Genomic DNA, 10195 nt, shown 5'->3' with positions numbered 1-10195 from the left:
GGGCAAGATTTTCATTGCTAAATTCGGATCCTTTCTAGAGAAGGAGTTTCTCTCGAAAGAAGTGAGTGGGAGGAAAGTAGAACTTGATGAGATAATTGTATCTACTCCCTTATTGGAAAGTAGTTCATCACAAGAACCGGTTCCTGTGACAACTACACCAATCAGTGAAGAAGCTAATGATATTGATCATGAAACTTCAGATCAAGTTTCTACTGAACCTCGTAGGTCTACCAGAGTAAGATCCGCACCAGAGTGGTACGGTAATCCTATTCTGGAAGTCATGTTACTTGACCATGATGAACCTACGAACTATGAGGAAGCGATGATGAGCCCAGATTCCGCAAAATGGCTAGAGGCCATGAAATCTGAGATGGGATCCATGTATGAAAACAAAGTATGGACTTTGGTTGACTTGCCCAATGATCGGCAAGCCATTGAGAATAAATGGATCTTTAAGAAGAAGACTGACGCTGATGGTAATGTAACTGTCTATAAAGCTTGACTTGTTGCGAAAGGTTTTCGACAAGTTCAAGGGGTTGACTATGATGAGACTTTCTCACCCCTAGCGATGCTTAAGTCTGTCCGAATCATGTTAGCTATTGCTGCATTTCCTGATTATGAAATTTGGCAAATGGATGTCAAGACTGCATTCTTGAATGGATTTCTAGAAGAAGAGTTGTATATGATGCAGCCGGAAGGTTTTGTTGATCCAAAAGGTGCTAACAAAGTGTGCAAGCTCCAGCGTTCCATTTATGGACTAGTGAAGCATCTCGGAGTTGGAATAAACGCTTTGATAGTGTGATCCAAGCATATGGTTTTATACAGACTTTTGGAGAAGCCTGTATTTACAAGAAAGTGAGTGGGAGCTCTGTAGCATTTCTAGTTTTATATGTAGATGACATATTGTTAATTGGAAATGATATAGAATTTCTGGATAGCATAAAGGGATACTTGAATAAAAGTTTTTTAATGAAAGACCTCGGTGAAGCTGCTTATATATTGGGCATCAAGATCTATAGAGATAGATCAATACGCTTAATAGGACTTTCACAAAGCACATACCTTGACAAAATTTTGAAAAAGTTCAAAATGGATCAGGCAAAGAAAGGATTCTTGCCTGTGCTACAAGGTGTGAAGTTGAGTCAGACTCAATGCCCGACCACAGCAGAAGATAGAGAGACAATGAAAGATGTTCCCTATGCTTCAGCCATAGGCTCTATCATGTATGCAATGCTGTGTACCAGACCTGACGTATGCTTAGCAATAAGCTTGGCAGGAAGGTACCAAAGTAATCCAGGAGTGGATCACTGGACAGCGGTCAAGAACATCCTGAAATACCTGAAAAGGACTAAGGATATGTTTCTCGTATATGGAGGTGACAAAGAGCTAGTCATAAAAGGTTACGTCGATGCAAGCTTTGACACTGATCCGGACGATTCTAAATCGCAAACCGGATACGTGTTTATATTAAACGGTGGAGCTGTAAGTTGGTGCAGTTCTAAACAAAGCATCGTGGCGGGATCTACATGTGAAGCGGAGTACATAGCTGCTTCTGAAGCAGCCAATGAAGGAGTCTGGATGAAGGAGTTAATTTCCGATCTAGGTGTTATACCTAGTGCATCGGGACCAATGAAGATCTTCTGTGACAATACTGGTGCAATTGCCTTGGCAAAGGAATCCAGATTTCACAAGAGGACCAAGCACATCAAGAGACGCTTCAATTCCATTCGGGACCAAGTCCAAGTGGGAGACATAGAGATTTGCAAAATACATACGGATCTGAATGTTGCAGACCCGTTAACTAAGCCTCTCTCACGAGAAAAACATGATCAGCACCAAGACTCCATGGGTGTTAGAATCATTACTATGTAATCTAGATTATTGACTCTAGTGCAAGTGGGAGACTGAAGGAAATATGCCCTAGAGGCAATAATAAAGTTATTATTTATTTCCTCGTATCATGATAAATGTTTATTATTCATGCTAGAATTGTATTAACCGGAAACATGATACATGTGTGAATACATAGACAAACATATAGTCACTAGTATGCCTCTACTTGACTAGCTCATCAATCAAAGATGGTTATGTTTCCTAACCATAGACATGTGTTGTCATTTGATTAATGAGATCACATCATTAGGAGAATGATGTGATTGACATGACCCATCCCGTTAGCTTAGCACTTGATCGTTTAGTATTCTGCTATTGCTTTCTTCATGACTTATACATGTTCCTGTAACTATGAGAATTATGCAACTCCCGTTTACCGGAGGAACACTTTGGGTACTACCAAACGTCACAACGTAACTGGGTGATTATAAAGGAGTACTACAGGTGTCTCCGAAGGTACATGTTGAGTTGGCTTATTTCGAGATTAGGTTTTGTCACTCCGATTGTCGGAGAGGTATCTCTGGGCCCTCTCGGTAATACTCATCACTTAAGCCTTGCAAGCATTATAACTAATGAGTTAGTTATGAGATGACGTATTACAGAACGAGTAAAGAGACTTGCCGGTAACGAGATTGAACTAGGTATTGGATACTGACGATCAAATCTCGGGCAAGTAACATACCGATGACAAAGGGAACAACGTATGTTGTTATGCGGTTTGACCGATAAAGATCTTCGTAGAATATGTAGGAACCAATATGGGCATCCAGGTCCTGCTATTGGTTATTGAGCGAGAATGGTTTTAGGTCATGTCTACATAGTTCTCAAACACGTACGGTCCGCACGCTTAACGTTTCGATGACAGTTTTATTATGAGTTTATAAGTTTTGATGTACCGAAGTTTGTTCGGAGTCCCGGATGTGATCACGGACATGACGAGGAGTCTCGGAATGGTCAAGACATAAAGATTGATATATTGGAAGCCTATGTTTGGACATCAGAATAGTTCCGGGTGAAATCGACATTTTACCGGAGTATCGGGAGGTTACCGGAACCCCTCGGGGGGTTAATGGGCCTACAATGGCCAAGAGGGAAAAGAAGGAAGGAGCAAGGAAGGGGCCGTGCCCTCCCCTCCTAGTCCGAATAGGACAAGGGAAGGGGGGCGGCGCCCCCCCTTTCCTTCCCCTCTTCCTCCTCTTTCCCCCCTTCTCCTACTCCTACTTGGAAAGAGGGAGTCCTACTCCCAGTGGGAGTAGGACTCCCCCCCTTGGCGTGCCCTCTAGGCCGGCCGCCTCCTCCCCCCTGGCTCCTTTATATACGGGGGCGGGGGGCACCCCAAAGACACACAAGTTGATCTACGGATCGTTCCTTAGCCGTGTGCGGTGCCCCCTTCCACCATATTCCACCTCGGTCATATCGTCGCAGAGTTTAGGCGAAGCCCTGCGCCCGTAGAACATCATCATCGTCACCACGCCGTCGTGCTGACGTAACTCATCTCCGGAGCCTTTGCTAGATCGGAGGGCCAGAGATCGTCATCGAGCTGAACGTGTGCTGAACTCGGAGGCCCCGTACGTTCGGTGCTTGGATCGGTCGGATCGTGAAGACGTATGACTACATCAACTGTGTTGTGCTAAACGCTTCCGCTTACGGTCTACAAGGGTACGTGGACGAACACTCTCCCCTCTTGTTGCTATATCATCACCATGATCTTGCGTGTGCGTAGGAATTTTTTTGAAATTACTACGTTCCCCAACAACTGGTTCCTTCAAGCAGTGGCATCATCGACTTGGTCATCTGTGTGGTTCTCGGTTGTCGTCTTTAGTTCGTCGAGGTCTTCTGGGGTCTGTCTCAGGAGATGTATCTTTAGAGTGTCAGGGTTGTCGTCTTGGCAAGCAGATTCAGTTACCATATTCACATAGTGAGTCAGTGTCTAAGCGTCCTTTCGATTTAGTTCATTCTGATGTATGGGGTCCGGCTCCTTTCGCTTCGAAAGGTGGTCATAAATACTATATTATTTTCATAGATGATTTCTCTCGTTACACATGGCTTTATTTCATGACTTCTCGTACTGAGGTGTTGTCTATTTATAAGCGTTTTGCTGCCATGGTTCATACTCAGTTCTCTTCACCCATTCGTGTTTTTCGTGCTGACTCCGCTGGCGAGTACATCTCTAAGATGTTGTGTGCTGTTCTTACTGAGCAAGGAACTCTCTCTCAATTCTCTTGTCCTGGTGCTCATGCTCAGAATGGTGTGGCTGAGCGAAAGCATCGACATCTTCTTGAAACGGCTCGTGCATTGATGATTGCTGCCTCTCTCCCGCCTCATTTTTGGGCTGAGGCCGTCTCCACCTCCACCTATCTTATCAATATACAGCCTTCCGCTGCTCTACAGGGTGGTGTTCCTTTCGAGTATCTTTTTGATCGTTCTCCTGATTATTCGATGCTTCGCTTGTTTGGTTGTGTTTGCTATGTTCTTCTTGCCCCTCGTGAACGCACCAAACTTACCGCTCAGTTTGTTGAGTGTGTCTTGTTAGGCTACAGTGATGAGCATAAGGGCTATCGTTGTTGGGATCCTATCGGTCGTCGGATGCGTATCTCTCGAGACGTGACTTTTGATGAGTCTCGTCCATTCTACCCACGCCCATCTTCCTCGATTTTTTCAGTGGAGGATATCTCTTTCCTCACTTTTCCTGATTCACCTATCACCCCCGTCGAGCCTATGCCTATTCGTTCCACTCCCTCTGCTTCTCCACCTCTAGTCGATTTGCAGCCACCCTCTTCCCCGGTCTCCTCGCCTAGCATGTCACCGGATTCTACACCTTCATCTCCGTGACTTCTTCATCGCCACCCCCCGATTCTATCTTGGCGATTCCTCCTTCTATTTTTCCATCTTTTCCTCAGCATTACACTCGTCGTTCACGACCTGTGGATGCCTGTATGGATGAGTCATCATCTTCCTCTCATCCTACTTATGGCTTGCATTCTCGACCTCGTCCGCCTGTTGATCGCTTTGGATTTCCCACCGCTGGTGCTGCTGTTCTTGAGCCGACTTCTTATCGTCAGGCTGTTGTTCATCCTGAATGGCAGTTTGCGATGGCAGATGAGATTGCTGCTCTTGAACGCACTGGTACCTGGGATCTTGTTTCTCTTCCTCCCGGAGTCCGTCCCATCACTTGTAAGTGGGTCTACAAGATTAAGACTCGCTCCGATGGTTCTCTTGAGCGTCACAAAGCTTGTCTTGTGGCTCGTGGTTTTCAGCAGGAGCATGGTCGTGATTATGACGAGACTTTTGCTCATGTGGCCCATATGACCACTGTTCGTACACTTCTTGTCGTTGCCTCTGCACGTCACTGGTCTATATCTCAGCTTCATGTTAAGAATGCCTTTCTTAATGGTGAGCTACGTGAGGAGGTGTAAATGCAACCACCACCTGGGTATTTTGTTCCTGATGGCATGGTATGTCGTCTTCGTCACTCTCTCTATGGCCTTAAGCAAGCCCCCCGTGCCTGGTTCGAGCGTTTTGCCTCTGTGGTCACTGCCGCTAGTTTTTCAGCAAGTGCTCATGATCCAGCATTGTTTATTCACCTTTCTCCTCGTGTTCGGACTCTTCTTCTTCTCTATGTTGATGACATGATCATCACTGGGATGACCCCGAGTATATTGCCTTTGTAAAGGCCCGTCTTAGTGAGCAGTTTCTTATGTCTGATCTTGGACCTCTTCGCTACTTTCTTGGGATTGAAGTCTCTTCTACCTCTGATGGCTTTTTTATATCTCAGGAAAAGTATATCCAGGATCTTCTTGCTCGTGCTGCTCTTACTGACGAGCGCATTGTTGAGACTCCTATGGAGCTCAATGTTCACCTTCGTGCTACTGATGGTGATCCTCTCCCTGACCCAACGCGTTATCGTCATCTCGTTGGCAGTCTTGTCTATCTAGTTGTCACTCGTCCGGACATCTCTTATCCGGTTCATATTCTGAGTCAGTTTGTCTCTGCTCCCACATCGGTTCACTATGGTCATCTCCTTCGTGTTCTCCGATATCTTCGGGGCACGATCTCTCACCGTCTATTCTTTCCTCGCTCCAGTTCTTTGCAGCCTCAGGCCTATTCGGATGCTACGTGGGCTAGTGATCCTTCCGATCGCCGTTTACTTTCTGCTTACTGTGTTTTTCTTGGCGGTTCTCTCATTGCCTGGAAGACGAAGAAACAGATTGCAGTTTTCCGTTCAAGTGCAGAGGCTGAGTTGCGAGCAATGGCTCTTTTTACGGCAGAGGTGACTTGGTTACGGTGGTTACTTCAGGATTTTGGTGTTTCTGTCACTACACCGACTCTGCTATTATCTGACAGTACAGGTGCTATTAGTATTGTGCGCGATCCTGTGAAGCATGAGCTCACCAAGCATATTGGTGTTGATGCTTTCTATGTGCGCGCTGGTGTGCAGGATCAGGTTATTGCTCTTCAGTATGTGCCTTCCGAGTTACAGTTGGCGGATTTCCTAACGAAGGCCCAGACTAGAGCACAACATAGCTTCTATCTCTCCAAACTCAGTGTTGTTCATCCACCATGAGTTTGAGGGGGGTGTTAAAGTTATAATATAAGTCATATACCCCTTTGTATTTATCCCGTTGTATAAGGGGTTTCCTGCATATTTTCCTCACCTGTACATGTATATATATCGGCCTATGGCCTCATGGGAATACAAGTTGCTTATTCCTAACAGGGATCAAGTTCTTAAGAATGTAGGATGATGGAATCGGGAAAGTACTTGTGCATTAAATGAAGTGCTAACCATTTTTAATTAGATGGCTATTGTGTTGTTTGTCTACCTATTGTTGATTATACTTACAGGGCCTAGATCAATATAAAGCTGTGGGATGCACTGCAGAAGGATTTGAATGCTGGAAATAAGAGGGTGAGATGGATAGATAGAGAACCTTATGCTTACTGGAAAGGGAATCCAGAGATCGCAACTATAAGGCAAGAGCTTATCATGTGTAATGTTTCCAGTAAACAAGAATGAAATACACGGATCTACAAACAGGTACTTATTTGTGTTTATGTTGCACTGCACTCTGTTATACTTGAAGGGAGTGTTAACATTCCATTTATTTTCACAAGTAGAAAATCCTATTATATCTTGTCAAATCTTGTTGCTTTTAGAATTCTTCTAATCCTTCCAATCTGTAACATAGCCTTTTCCCAATGAAAATAATTTTGATGATGCCAATAGCTGATTATAGTGATTACTTTTGCCTTCTCATTTAGGATTGGATCAAAGAGAGCAAGGCAGGATACAAGAAATCATATTTGGTCAGTCTATGCGCCCATATGTTTGTTTTCCTCCATTAAAAGTTAGGTAGGGACTTGTTTGTTCTGTCGTTGGTACTGAAATTGTTGTGTTGGGTGATAGGCACAAGATCTACATTTAAGGATCAGCATGGCTAGTTAGTGAGAAGTATATCATAGCTTGTGATTAAACCAAAATACTATGATTTCTTTTCAAGGGTGTTGATGCCCACTCAGCATTATTGGCCAGTTCGAGATGACAGTAAGTGTAGCTCGTCCCATCCACCCAACAGATTGCAACCTATTCAATACTTTTGATCTACTCCCTCCGTTCCAAAATAGATGACTCAACTTTGTACTAACTTTAGTATAAAGTTGAGCCATCTATTTTGGAACGGAGGGAGTACATGCTAATATGGCGATAGCCTTTTAAGTGACTTCTATGTCCTGTTTGTTGGCTCTCCACTCATGCAATAGCCCAGAGGATCACTGACCGTGTGTCACTGCAATGTGTAATATATATTCTATTTGCCTTTTTCCTATATGTACATTTCAAGAAAATGCACACATGTTCTTGCTGCATTTGACAATAACTTTTAGGTGAAAAAATGGCTTTCTTTTGTTCCATTGTGTTCTCTGTATTTCGTTCTACCTTTTCCTATCTGTACATTTGCTGCATACATGGTGTGACTATATGTATGGGACTGACATAGTAAGTTTCCCCTTTATAGGAAGCTTAAGAATTAAGTTATCTGATGGCGAGTTAATTGTGGTTTCAGGGTTACATCATGTTCAGTTCATCACTGAGATATCTCCTCTGGTTACCTTTTTTCAGTGTGCTATGTGCATCTAGCTGGTGGCCACCAGCTAAAAAGGTGAGAGCAGCCATGAAGGACTTGCCAGTCGAACTAAAGTGAGAGCGGCCATGAAGAAAGCTCGATTTGTGGTCGAAGGCTGCAAAAAATTATTCCAGTGAGCAGTCTAGCCAATTAATTACAGTTAGTCCTTTAAGTTAGATTTAGTATTAGCTGAATTACTTGCTTCTATTGAGAGTGAAAAAAGTTACCATGATTTCTGTAAAAATTGAAGGTCAAAAGAAAGTAAATTATTGTATCACTATTTATTGTTGCCTTTATTACTACTCTTCTATGTACCCAGAGAGTTTGAATCCCAGACATTGCAATAGAACTATTGGGTGATTATACAAGAGAAGGCATGACTTCATGTCTGACAGCACTGTTGTGATGGTGTAGTGTTAGTAACTCATGCAAGGAAGACCTTTTATAGTGTATATTTGCCCTTGTTTTAGCAGGCACTCTCTGGTTTCATTATTTTTCTTTGTGAAAATAAAAATATGCGAGTACCTTCTGTATATAATATCACCGTTCACTCATACTACTAATACTGGAGGCACATGTACGTTCTCAATCAAAGAGTTTGGCTTTTAGATTTTACATGTTAACTAGAGTAGGGAACTTGCATGAGTATGTGTAACAATTTTGAACTCAAATTGAATAGTTCATCTACTAAAGCACTCTGTTTTTCTATTTTATAGGAGTTTGGAACACTCCTGTAGCATACCATCATGACCGCTTGCCTATCAGGAGTTTCGTGCGTCATAGGCAATCTTCCTGTCCTTCTTCCCCCACTGTCTCTAACGGCCATCTTCCTCTAGATCTCAATTCTTTGAGCACATGGGGATGTCTTGATTATCAATGCTTTAGTCTATGCCACTGTTGTTTTTAACATATTGACTGGCCGTATCCTACTATGACTTCAGTTGACACATTGTGATCATCCTCCATAAATATTTTGTAGATCCAGGCTTAAATATAAAATGTCCTACTCTATAATAATGCTGGTCGTCTACTCTAGGATCACGCTAATTGCTAAGTAGTTGATGAATAGATAAACTATATATCTAATACGTCATCTGCTTCTTGATATTTGTTGTTGAACAAATTAGTACTGATGTGTCTTCAAGTTCCGATGCAATTTAGAACATCTGTCTTTAAGCAAAAGTCTTGTTGGCGCTAATTTTTTTTGTAGCTTTGAATTTACGAATCATTTGCCCTCAGCAGCGTGTTGATGATTTGGCAAGATGTCTAGCTATCTAACATATAGTATTACTTTTCCTTTTTACAATCACAAAGTTGTTGGTCATGTTGTCTTACTGATTAGAAGCAATAATACACATTTTCCAGGTGACGTGACTTGATATTCTGATAGACAGGGTCGCGTGTAATAGAATTGATGCATATAGTTTGAATGCACTGACATATTCTGCTGCTTTCCCATTTTTTGTGCGTATGATATTGTAGCACTAGCATGTTTCATTTGGATCAGTGAAATACACGTTCTCTCCTTCTTTAGTATGTATTTCGAGTGTGTTACTTTGCCTTTTCTATTGCCAATACAAAAGTATTAGAACTTAATTTATTTGCCTTCCGTAAGATTAAGATAGCATTGTTTTTCTGAGTGCAGGGATTCAAAAAATATGATTAGTACTGTGTTTTCATGGTCATTCAAGTTGGGTGCTGAGTGGATACTATGGTAAGCTTAATTAAATACTCCCTCTGTAAACTAATATAAGAGCGTTTAGATCACTACTTTAGTATTCTAAACGCTCTTATATTAGTTTACGGAGGGAGTAACTATGAGTACTATGTAAATTGTAGTTCAGCAAATACTTAGTCACTACTATGTAAATTGTAGTTCAACGGATACTCCATCTGTAAGTGCGTCAAAACTTCCCTTCGAAATTTGTGTCCTCAAGTTTCAAAGCATTTGATTTGTAAAGCATAGGTCGATTGCCATATGACTGAGAAAAACATGATCCATTTTTGTACAAAGCTATATGCATACTAGTCATATAGAGACGATAACAAATACGGCAACATGATTAGTGCGCACAATCCCGCCTCAAGAGACGCTCCGGGGCGTGCCCAACCACTAGTCCAGATAATGCATGGAGCAACGTAACACGTAGAAGAACATCACAGATGAGTTCATCGAGGCA

This window comes from Triticum dicoccoides, chromosome 4A (assembly GCF_002162155.2).
Source record: "Triticum dicoccoides isolate Atlit2015 ecotype Zavitan chromosome 4A, WEW_v2.0, whole genome shotgun sequence".
NCBI classification, from domain to species: domain Eukaryota; kingdom Viridiplantae; phylum Streptophyta; class Magnoliopsida; order Poales; family Poaceae; genus Triticum; species Triticum dicoccoides.
The sequence above is the reverse complement of the archived record's forward strand: the minus strand, read 5'-3'. Positions refer to the sequence as shown.